Source organism: Artemia sp. Qi Xiang Cuo, chromosome 16 (genome assembly GCF_049724085.1).
Source record: "Artemia sp. Qi Xiang Cuo chromosome 16, ASM4972408v1, whole genome shotgun sequence".
Classification (NCBI taxonomy): Eukaryota; Metazoa; Arthropoda; class Branchiopoda; order Anostraca; family Artemiidae; genus Artemia; species Artemia sp. Qi Xiang Cuo.
The window spans coordinates 30,506,491-30,519,547 of NC_142809.1; the positions used below are offsets into that span (position 1 = coordinate 30,506,491).

The following is a 13,057-nucleotide window of genomic DNA, read 5'->3' on the forward strand; positions in this document are numbered from 1 at the left end:
CTAATAAACAAGTTTTTTTCAAATTTAATTCAGTAAAGTGCAAAGTATGTTCTGGCCTCTGGAATGCATAGGGGTTTTGACCGTGCCGTAATTTCTTCAAAATCCTGGGAAGGGGGGAGGGGAGTGGTGGTGGTAAAGCTGGAGCCAAGTTATCCAAATTAAGTAAAAATGACGGTGAATATTTTTTTTTTGGGGGGGGGGAAGCAACGGAAACAAAAAATAAACAAAAATGTCAAATTGTTATGTACTCCCTTATGATTTCTGGGAATACTTCTGGTGTACGCTGTTGCTATGAAAGTAAAGATTAACATTAAACCCCAAAATGAGCAGAATTTATTTCGTATAGGAAAGGACTATCCCTTCCTCATCCACACCTATGCCTCATGGTCGCACAAGCTTCAGAGGGTGCTCATTAGATCTGAAATTGAGAGTTCAAGTACTTTTTTTATAAGTCGAAAGTGTTTGTAGACCAATGAGCTGCGGTAGGGGGTGGGGGTATTGTCTGAGGGAAAGAACCTTCAACGGTTGAGGTTGAAAAACCTTCCTAGTATTGTGGTTCTTGCTGGGAGAGTGTGGACAGTGATTTTAAGCATGTTCACCGACCATAGTCAGCAGGGGGGAATGGCCCGCCAGTAAGTTTGGGACTATAAATTACTTACAAAGAAACCAAACGAAAGAAAGCAGAATAGGGAAAAACCATGGACAAATATTTGTTACCCCATTTTTGGCTGCCATCAATAGATAGTGATCCATAATAAGGAAAATATAAGTTCTAATTTGTGACTGAGTAAACCCTAACCAGTTTTCCACAATCATTTTTTCTATCTGATATGGTTAATTTAACCCTGGAATGTACCCCTGAAAATTACCCTTAACATCTCGTCACGAAAATTTAATCGGCAAAGAAAAAGATCGACATCTACAGAAATTTCGTTTATGAGTTATATCAAAGTTAGCCTTTTCTAAATTTATGATAAGAAAGTCACCTCCTGGAAGCTTTACTCTGCATTGAAAATTCTAATTGCGGAAAAGTCGTCCTCCCAGCCCCAGCCGAAAAATGTATGCACACTTCCCAAGAACAAATAAAACAAAAGACATTTTTTATGACTTAAAATCTTACCTCCAGGGGCTGTAGGGGGTCATTTTATCTCAAAAGACAGTTTTTGGGCCTTTCAACTATTTTTAAGAAAAGAGCTACCTCCAAATTGTGTTGACTATTTTAGCATTGAAATGCACTCTCTGGGTCTGATAGCCCACCCCCCAATCCGGTATGGGGCGCAACCAACTGCCGTTTTCAGGGGGGGCTCAGAGGACTGTCCCGGTGGGACTTGATCAAGGGGGTACAAAAATACATTTTTCGACCTCATTTTATATGGTCAACAAAAATTAATACAAATAGGAGTTTGGCTACTGCCCCTATCTCCCTTCCCAAACCATAAAAGTCTAAGGTATGTTATGTCCTTTCCGTTTTATTGAAAACTATATGTATCTCGAACAGCGTGGTTTTGTTTTTCAAAACATCAACGACAAAAAGTGTAAAATCAATATAATAGTCCGTATAACTGTAAGGAATTATTGAAAATAATGAACATTAATTCCAGGAAGCTCAGCGGTTTAAGTGTTTATTTCACTGTAATTTTTATTACAAAAAACCGTTTTATTTTACTGTAATTTTAATGTATTATTGAAAATTTACCAGCATTAATTAAGCCACTTTATAAGAAAGGTGATAAAAGTGAGTGTGGTAATTATCGAGGCATTAGTCTGGTCTCTGTAGGTAGCAAATTGCTTAGTAATATGATACTTATTAGACTGAGAGATGCCGTAGACAAATTTTTAAGAGAAGAGCAGTGTGGTTTTAGACAAGGCAGAGGATGTGTTGACCAAATTTTTACTCTTAGGTTAATAATTGTGAAGTGCCTAAGTTTTCAAACTCCTTTGGTCCTTAGTTTTATAGATTATGAGCAAGCGTACGAGTCTGATGATAGAAGAGCTTTAGTAACAGTTTTATCTTTGTATGGTATACCAGACAAATACATTAAAGTGATTAGTGCTATGTACGAGAATAACACTGCTGTGGTTAAGGTAGGAAATGAAGTTAGCAGCTGGTTTTGTATTAAATCAGGAGTTAAGCAGGGCTGTGTTCTATACCCCTTTATATGGATTATTTTGATGGACTTTGTTTTAAGGAGCACAGGAAAGGCAATGGGAGACCACGGAATCAAATGGGGAGGAAAAAGTCTCCTGGACTTGGATTATGCTGATGATTTAAGCATCCTAGATGATAGTGTGAGCAAAATGAATGAAGTTTTAGAGGTTTTGCGAGTTCAGGGTGCTAGTATTGGTTTGAAAATTAATGTTAGGAGGACTAAGTCACTAAGGCTAGGAATAAGTGACGATGAAAAGGTGATGTTGGGTAATGAAAAGATTGATCAGGTGGGCAGTTTCACTTATCTTGGTAGTATTATTAGTAAAGATGGTGGGAGCAGTGAAGATGTTAAAAATAGCATAGCCAAGGCTCAGGGTGTTTTTTAACAGTTAAAAAAAGTCTGGAAGAATAGGAAGATAAGTCTACCAACCAAGATTAGAATATTAGAAGCTACAGTGATGACAGTGGTCAAATATGGCTCTGAAGCATGGACGGTCCGAAAAGCGGATGAAGATTTGCTAGATGTTTTCCAGAGAAATTGCTTAAGGATTGTTCTGGGTACCCGGCTGACTGACCGTATTTCAAACAATAGGCTATATGAAAAATGTGGTTCAATACCGCTTTCTAGGTCTTTAATGAAAGAAAGGTTGAGGTGGTTGGGGCATGTTGTGCGGATGAAGGATGACAGATTGCCGAAGATTGTTCTTTTCGGCCAACCATCTAGGGCTAAACGGAAAGCAGGTCGTCCCCGTCTGGGGTGGGAGGACGTCATAAAGAAAGAGTTAAAAGAACTGGGAACGTCGTGGTCAGGTGTAAAAAGGACGGCCTGGAATAGATTGGGGTGGAGGAGGAGCGTGCGGAGCTGTGTTGGCCTCAGGTGGCGTGGTGCTGAGATGAGTTGTTAGTAGTAGTAGTAGTAGTAGATTATTAGGAAAACGATCAGAAAACAAATTAAAAAAAAAGAATGTTTTTCAACTGAAAGTAAGGATCAACGTTATAACATAAAACGAACAGAAATTATTTTCGTATGAGGAGGTTTCGCTCCTCCTTGATACTTTGCTCTTTACGCTAAAGTTTGACTATTTTTAATTGTTGTCCCAAATTTTCTAAAGTTGTCTCCTGAAACACAATGGTTAATTAATATTATAATGAGAAGCTTTTATATAGCTAAGAAAAAAACATTTGAGTGTTTGACAAGTTTATTGTCAAAGCAGACACCGCTATTTTTTAGTGCTTCTACGGCAACAATTGTTCTTGAAAAAATATTATGTGCATAGTCTGGTTTATTTTTATATTGTCAACAAAAATTACTACTAAGAGGAGTTTGGCTACTGCCCCTTTCTCCTTTCCCAAACCATAAAAGAATTAAGCCTGTTATGTACTTTCCGTTTTATTTAAAAATATATGTATATTTTTTTTTTCAAAAAATCGACGACAAAAAAAAATAAAATCATAGGCAGCGCAGAAGCGGTGCCTAAGTAAAGAACGATGTTGGCACAATGTATTTTTTTTCAGATCAGAGTGTTCTAGTAAGAGTCAGTGATAAGAGGGCAGTTACCCTCTCCACCCTACCCACACGTCATATTGTTCTAAAGTGCGTCTACTAGAAATTTTAAGATACCCATTCTATTCAAAATAGTCTCAATATAATATAACAAGACTTTTAGTGTTGAAACAGACCCCAGAGATTATGGTCAAGGGCCATAGTTTATGCCCAGGGGTTATTTAAGGTTATTATGGAAGTGATGCCTGTTTAACTTCAGAAGAGGCTCATTCTTTCTCCCTTAAAAAATATATTTATATGTAAATATAAAAAAATTAATCAAAAACAATTTTTTAAAATAATAATTTTACAAAAAAAATAAAGAACTCCATTAAACCAAAAAATAAAAAAGAATAGAATAAAAGACTATAAAAAGAATACAACTATAATATATCAGTATCAATAAGTAAATGAAACCCAAAACAAACAAAAATTAAAACAAGTCAAACTCATAACGAGCAGAAATTAACCTAAGTAGGGTTCTAAACTCTATGCTTTCTAAAAGTTAGAATTTAATTTTTACTTTACTTAAATTTTTTTTAATGTTTTCACTTTTATAATTTTAAGAAATAAGAAATAATTAAAATTTTAAGGAATAATAATCAGCATATGTGTATGCACACTTACAAATAACAAATAAAACAAAGGACATTTTTTATAACTTAAAAACTTACATACCAGGGGCTGTAGGGGGTCATTTTATCTCAAAAGACAGTTATTGGGCCTTCCAACTATTTTGAAGAAAATAGCTATCTCCAAATTTTGTTGACTATGTTGGCATTGAAATGCACTCTCGTGGTCTGATATCCCTCAACCCACCCCGGGAAGGGGTGCACCCCATGGCCGTTTGCAGGGGGGGGGCTCCGGGGAATTGCCCGGGGGGCCTGGCGCGCGGGGTGACAAAAATACTTGTGTACCCCTAATTTTATAGGGTCAAAAAAAATTAATTCCACTAGGATTTAGACTACGGCCCCTTTCTCCCTTCCAACACCCTACAAGTCTCAGGTATGTTATGTCATGTCAGTTGTATTGTAATCTCTATTTATCTCGAACAGATTGCTGTATTTTTTAAAAAAATAAAGTACGACAAGTGTAAAATATATATAAAATACCGTATAACTGTAATGAACTATTGAAAATAATAAACATTAATTCCAGGAAGCTCAGCGTTTTAAGTGTTTATTTCACTGTAATTTTTATTACAAAAAACTGTTTTATTTTACTGTAATTTTAATGAATTATTGAAAATTTACCAGCATTATTAGAAAAACGATCAGAAAACAAAATAAAATAAAAAGAATGTTTTTCAACTGAAAGTAAGGATCAACGTTATAACATAAAAAGAACAGAAATTATTTTCGTATGAGGAGGTTTCACTCCTCCTTGATACGTTGCTCTTTACGCTAAAGTTTTACTATTTTTAATTTTTGTCCCAAATTTTCTAACGTTGTCTCCCGAAACACAAGGTTTACTTAATATTAGAATGAGAAGCTTTCATATAGCTACAAAAAAAACTTGTGCGTGTTTGACAATTTTTTTGTCAAAGCAGACACCGATATTGCTTAATGCTTCTACTGCAACAATTGTTCTTGAAAAAATATTATGTGCATAGTCTGGTTTATTTTTATATTGTAAACAGAAATTACTAATAAGAGTAGTTTTGCTACTGCCCCGGTCTCCTTTCCCAAACCATAAAATACTTAATCCTTTTATTTACTTTCCTTTTTATTTAAAAATATATGTAGCTTTTTTTTTTAAATAAATCTACGACAAAAAAAAAATAAAATCATAGGCAGCGCAGAAGCAGTGCCTAAGTAAAGAACGATGTTGGCACAATGTATTTTTTTTCAGATCAGAGGGATCTAGTAAGAGTCAGTGATCAGAGGGCAGCTACCCTCTCCACCCTACCCACACGTCGTATTGTCCTAAAGTGCGTCTAATAGAAATTTTGAGATACCCCGTCTCTTCAAAATAGTCTAAATATCATATAACAAGGCTTTTAGGGTTGAAACAGACCCCAGAGAGTAGGGGCAAGGGTCATAGTTTATGCCCAGGGGTTATTTAAGGTTCTTATGGAAGGGATGGCTGTTTAAATTCAGAAGAGGCTCAATCTTTCTCCCTGAAAAAAACTATGTCAATATAAAACGAAAAAAAATTAATCACAAAAACTTTTTGCACAAAATAAGTTTCCAAAAAAAATAAAAAACTACATTAAACCAAAACTTAAAAAATAAGATACTAATCGACACGACACCTAATACAACGACCAAATCCAATCAACACTATGTACATGAAACTCACCAAACACAAAAATTAAAATCCCTAAAACACATCAAGACCATACACTAACATAAGTCTTGTTAAAAACTATTTGATTTATAAAATCTATACAATAAATTTTAATTTTCTGAAATTTTTTTTAATGTTTTCACTTTTATAATTTTAAGAAATAAAAAATAATTAAGATTTTAAGGAATAAATATCAGCATATGTGTATGCACACTTCCCAATAACAAAAAAAACAACAGACATGTGTTATAACTTATTAGCTTACATCCAGGGGCTATCGGGGGTCATTTTATCTCAAAAGACAGGTGTTGGGCCTTTCAACTATTTTGAAGAAAATAGCTATCTCCAAACTGTGTTGACTATTTTGGCATTGAAAGGCAATCTCGTGGTCGGAGTGCTCTCCCCTCCACCCGTGCCGGGGTGCCACCCCCGGCCGAGTTCCGTGGGGGCTCCCAGGACTTTCTCGGTGGTACGGGCGTACTGGTGGACCACAATACTTGTTCCCCCCTAATGTTATATTGTCGACAAAAATTAATACCAATAGGAGTTTGGCTAGTGACCCTTTCTCCCATCCCAAACCATAAAAGCCTTAATGTATGTTATGTCCTTTTCGTTTTATTGAAAACTATATGTATCTCGAACAGCGTGCTTTTGTTTTTAAAAACATCAACGACAAAAAGTGTAAAATCAATATAATAGTCCGTATAACTGTAAGGAACTATTGAAAATAATGATCATTAATTCCAGGAAGCTCAGCTGTTTAAGTATTTATTTCCCTTTAATTTTTATTACAAAAAACTTTTTTATTATACTGTACTTTTAATGTATGATTGAAAATTCACCAGCATTATTAGAAAAACGATAAGAAAACAAATTTAAAAAAAGAATGTTTTTCAACTGAAATTAAGGATCAACTTTATAATATAAAACGATAAACTCACAATTAAAATTTTTTCAGTAAATTAATTTGAATTTTTTTTGAGCAAATTTCAAATCCATTGAAAGAGAAGCAGTTTCAGTCCCTTTTTTATGGAGATTTTACATACAACTACTCTCTAGTAATGCTTTAATCATTTAATTTTTGATTCCCTTTCACAGACTCGTGGCTGTAGTTTTTAAGACAATTAAATACTTGTCTGTTTTGTTTCACTCTTAATTTATATTCGTATGATGGTTCAAAACAATAAGAAAAGAGGCTCTCGTGGCACATCCATCAACATATACAAAGAAAAAAATGAAATTCTCAATATTGAAATATTAAATAATCTTTATTTTAAATACTATGATATCATACGTTTATGTACACTGTGCAAATAAACAGATGATTATTAAAACCAGTTAGTAAGAATGAAACATTGTTTATAAAACACGCACGTTAACTAAATTTTTTAATACCATTGTTAGACCGAAGTTGCCTTAGAAACGTAGCCTCGTGCATTGGTGGTATATAAGATATTGGAGTGCATGTACACTATCTAGATAAATTTCATGTTCATTGTGTAAGGACTATCGACCCTGTTTTAATATTTTCATCTGTACTTCGACAAATATCTAAATATTCTTGACGCATAATATGACCTATATAGCAGAAACACAGACCCCACAATGAGCGCAAACAAAACGGTATACATATCCAATGAATTATGTGAAGACAAATACCAGGGCTCTTACGAAACACAGATTTATAGTACACAGCCTGAGACAAGTAAATCGGCTTTTAATAAGCCTTCTCTGAATATTTTTTTTTTGTCAAAAAAAGTACGAGATTTTCAAAATGATCGACCAAGTGTAATTCAAACAATACATGTCGCCTCACGTCCTAATCCAGTTATTGATACCGAAGGGAACTTTGAAAATGATAAGCTGGACATGGAGTTCAAGGAGTGCATGGACATTAACGAGTGCATGTACATTAAAGAGTGCATGGACACTAAAGAGTGCAAGGACATTGAGAAGGTTGACTACCAAGAGACTATGGTGGAATGTTTTCGACTGGAAGTAGAAAATGAGTTCCAGATGAATGACGCCTAAGATGAAAACAATAAAAGAAAACCAGAACAAAACATTAACTTTAACAAAACTTTATACATAGACAATGAATTATGTGAAGACAATTACCAGTGCTATGACTAAACACATATTTTTAGTACACAGCCTGAGAAAAATAAATCTGCTTTTAATAAGCCTTATCTGAATTTTGGTTTTTTGTCCAAAAAAGTACAAGATATTCAAAATGATCGGCCACGTGTAATTCTAACAATACATGGCACCTAACTTCCTCATCCAGTGGACCCACATATTTAAGAAACAAATAAATCGGCACTTAGATCTACTGAGTCTGCCATAATCTTAAGGACCGCTCACGACACTGGTATATCAAAGTTTAGACTCTGCAAGAAAAAAGGTCCAGCCTATCCTACTGCAGATAGTATTTTTTTAGTATGTTCAGATATTTTTGAAAACTTACAAGACTACAAGTCCGATTGTTACCGATATAGCAGAAGTAGTGGGGGACACTCAGTATCTGTACCCTCTGTTCATCCAAACTTCAGATAGAGAGTTAATCAACGGATGATTGAAGGCAAGATAGTTCATTTGAAGAGTAATATCTTTCAATATGAATAATGTGAATTCAACTGTCCCCTTGAGCACGGTCTATACACGGTGATTCATTATGTTGTTACTAGTGACAGAAAATTCAGTTGTGACCCCCATGGAAGCCATAAAAAGAAAGAAGGAATAAAAGCTATCCCTTTTGTTCCTTCAGAGAAACCTGTATTAATAAGAGCCAAAATGTAGTAAAAACCACAACACTGACGGCCCGAGAACATTTAGCTAACGAGTTGAGCAAGACAGTGAATGAGCTGCAGACAAATGTTCCAAGAAGTCAGCAGCAGGTAAAGGATGACTTTTCTTTGGCCAGAAAAAGCATGATATCCAAAGAAACATGAAACATGATTCGATATCTTATGACGGAAACTGATTTTATTGTGACAGAAAATATTTTTGGGCAAGGAGAAGCAGCCGTTACCTGTATATCAGAATTCTCCATCTTAGAAGTTGATTACTTTGTAAAACAAGATATCCCGATAGTGTTCCATAATGATACCAAATATAACGTTTGAAATTACTGGGTTTCAGCTCTGACATTCTGATACCCTGACTTTAACCATAAGGGGACAACAACTCTGATTCCATTTGCACTTTTACTTCACACAAATAGATCAGCTGATTCGCATAAAGAGTTGGTTATAGTTCTAATGAAGAAAGCACCAAGCATGAATTCACCGAAAAAATATTTTGTGAGTGATAGAGAAAAGGGTAGAGAGTTTGATAGAAAAAAAATATTTCCTATTAGTACGGCTGCTAAGTGCTTACTACACTCTCGGATCAATTAAAAACCTGCACTTAAGAAAAATGGGGGCATCTAAATAAGACATAAATTTAGTTCAAGACGATATTCTTCAGTTTATCAGATCAAAAAGTGAACATGAGTATTACCAAATAAGAACTGACAGGCTCGTGAAATGGTCCATCCCTGCATTTACCTACTTTCGAGATAATCTGGAATCTGACATATTGAAGTATGATTGTGCCTTCATCGTTTCCTAGATTCCTTATTTTAATCCAGTCTCTGTACTAACCAACAACACCGCAGCGTCATTCAATGTTGTGATAAAAAGAGTTATACAACAAAAGCGAGATATAACAATGGATAGATGTATCTTGGGCCTTCTTTGTTTAGACGATGAATATAATACACACGTGTCCCGAGAATATTAGAGAATAGGAGATTATAGACTCCTTGAGAAGTCACATAAGGAAAACTTAGTTCATATCAAGCAGGAAGAAGATCCACTTGAATCGAGTAATGAAATGTTTCTGCGTATGGTCCAAGAAGTAGATGCATCAGATTCCTTTTGCGAAATAAAGACGACAAGAGAATATTACCAGCAAAGTGGTTTAGTTGTCATAGCAGAAACTCTCTGGAGAAAGGGACATGTTACATTTTGCAGCGAAAATCAAGTTTATCTTTTTTAAAATCTGACTAGAAAAAAGTTTAATGTTGTGACACCACGAACAGAAACAATCACTGTTAGAGGAAATAAAATTGTGACAAAGGGTGGTAAGAGGACCAGTTTGGTTTGTAGTTTATGATTGTTCTTGTAATTTTGGAATCTCTGCATGTCCTTGCAAACTAGCAGTTTTAAGATCTCGAGGACATGCACTAGTAACAGAAAAATCAGTTATACAGCTGAAAACACTCAAGAACGTGAAGGGGAGATCTAAAAGGCACGTGAGGCCTGGAATAAAAAGCTCATTAACCATTCAGGACTGTTACAATATTAAACCTGATGTAGATTCTCTAGCAGCCAAGGAATTGTCGTCTACTGCTGATAGTGATTATCATTATGATTGGAAATTTATAACGTAAATTGATTAATCTGCGACATCTAACATGAAAAAAATAAGGTAGCATAATAAATTAGAAATGTTTTAAAGAATTGAAAAAAAAGAAATTATTTAATTATCTTAACTTAAAAAGAGTTACAAAACCCAATCGAAAAGCTCTGATGGGACTCATAAATTCAAAAGTTGCAAATCAAGCGGAAGATGTACAGTTTGTGAAGTCTGTTCAAAAAAGGCTGCACAGCCCCACTCAACTTGTTAAACCCCAAAACAGGGCCAGGAGACAGAATCTTCGTTTTGAAGCTAACCAGTCTCTAAGTCTTCCTACCTGGTATCCTGGGTCCGCTTTTCCCGGGCCCAGTCGTCATGTGTACGACTAAGCACAACAAGTGATCCAGCATTTAAAAAGACTTTTAGAACTAGTGGTCAAATCTACTGATTCTGCTATCGTAGAAAACGCAGAGAAACGAGAGTGGTTGAAATATATTGGATTTCACTGGAGGGATACAGACGTTTGTCCAATGTTCTGTACATACCATATATAACTGCTGAAGACAGAGACTATGCTCAAACCTGGAAGAGTTTAAGAAATCGTGACACTATTACCTTCTATAACTTCGTCATCACTACATCTCGATAGCTACTCGAATATCAACTTGACAAGTATTGATGCTTTGAATACTTACCCAGATATGCCTAGAGAGAGTTTTAGTGATGTTTCGAATGATTGCAGTGTTTTGTTTGTTCCATTGTGTGTCAATATGTGTGATATAACGAATACGGAGTCCAAGAGTCATTTCATTTTGAGACTATGTGATGTCTCCAAGAAAACTTTCTATCTTCTTGATAGCCAGAAGCCGTTACACCACGCTCACGAGAGTCTAGTTCTTTCCAACCTAAAAAATCTGATGAAAGGAGGGGATAAATGCTACAGATAACTTGAAATTGGCTCTTGTAGAAAAGCTCAACAAGTAGATTCTTCAAGCTCTGGGCTTATTGTTGTCAAATATGACCAAGACTACACAAAGGAAATAGCCTATTTGGGACGTGCACTGTAAATTTATCTTCCATCCCCTTCTAAGTACACGACGTCAAAAGGAAGATCTATAATATCACAGAAATTAATTGATTTATATAACGATGATACTTAAATATTAAATAAGAAAGCTATTGAACTAATGAATAAACATTGAATAAAATTTTAGGTCCAGGTGCTTGAATCTTTTCTAATGCAGGACAGAAGAGCCACATGTTATAAATGTTAAAAACAGATGCCAGAAAATAAGTAGTTTATATTTGAGAATTGTTAAGCAGTTGCATGTAGTGAAGGCGAAACAAGATCCTGTAGGTACTTCTGTAGGCTCTGCTGTGTCTAAATAGAAAAACATACACAAACACGCAGTCAGACACACCAACACACAGAGAGAGGCAAACACAGTCAGACACACAAAACAAAAAACTTTGAAATACGCTTGGGATCACCAAAAACGCTAAAACACACAAGCTAAACAACTAAACAGCAAGACTAAACATTCTAAATCCTATGTTCTAAATTAAAAACTTCTAAAATAAACTTAGAATTATAAACACAGATAACACAGACACGATAAATCGCAAAACTTCCAACTCGATATTCGTAATCATTTGTAATCAAATAAAATTCCGGAAAACGCTTTTAAAAACTAATACAGATAAGAAAGACATGCATAACAACTAAACAGAAAAACTAAATAAATTCTTCCAAAAGACTATCATAAACACAAAGAGGGCTAACACTGACAATCCAAACCAAGAGAGATAACAAATTAAAATCACAACTCTTAAAGTTTCAAGAGGAAAACTTAAAAAGACGCATGGAAACACCCTCAGAGCTCAAAAAGATACAGTAAGCCTCCAAAAATTTATTATAAACATCCGACATCAACCGTTTCCAACAAAAAACTAAATACAATGTTTATCAACAACACCTCTAAATCCGACAAGACATACCACTGAGCATTGAGAGTAAACATCCTAAAACTTAATTATCAAAAGAAAAACTTCCAAACCTTACGCTGAGAAAACAAAAAAGCTAACACTGACGACCCCAATCGAGAAACATACAATTAAGCAAATTAGTCCTACATTTTCTTTGAAACACAACCACATGTGATACTGACAATCAATTCCGCGAAAAATCATAATTAATCTTCCTAAGTCAGACTGTTGTAACAAAATATTAACAAACAACACTTGTAAGAATCATTTTTACGAAGAAAATGTCTGAAGAGACCTGAGGAATAATAGTTTGCTCCAGAGGGTATCGTGTGCAAGCCATTGAGTGCGAGGGTGGAGTGAACTTTCTTGGACTATCACTATCTAGAACTGAACGAGCATTTTCCCACTGGGCAAATAAAAATATATATATATACTGTGATATCAAAACGCGAAACAACTCTCAAGAGATGATGACTTGTCCACGATGTTGCCTCTCGAATGGAACATGTAGCCCTGCTGGCTGATTTTATCACAAATCATCATAAGACCCGGGATTGTGAATTGTCTTTAAGTTTAAAAGTTGTATTGTATAATTCTATAATTTTAAGTCTAGTTTACGTGGTTCTTTTGGTTGAAAATGTCTGAAAATGCCTTAGGAATGCTAGTTTGTGCCAGAAAGGTGTCGTTTG

The 13,057-nt window shown here is 35.1% G+C and overlaps 1 protein-coding gene across 1 annotated transcript in view; it reads right to left on the reverse strand.

The window, feature by feature from the left end:
• The window catches only part of LOC148942772 (cell adhesion molecule Dscam2-like), a 551,837-nt gene that overhangs the window by 453,017 nt on the left and 85,763 nt on the right, over positions 1 to 13,057 (reverse strand). The gene's annotated exons all lie outside the window — the stretch shown is intronic.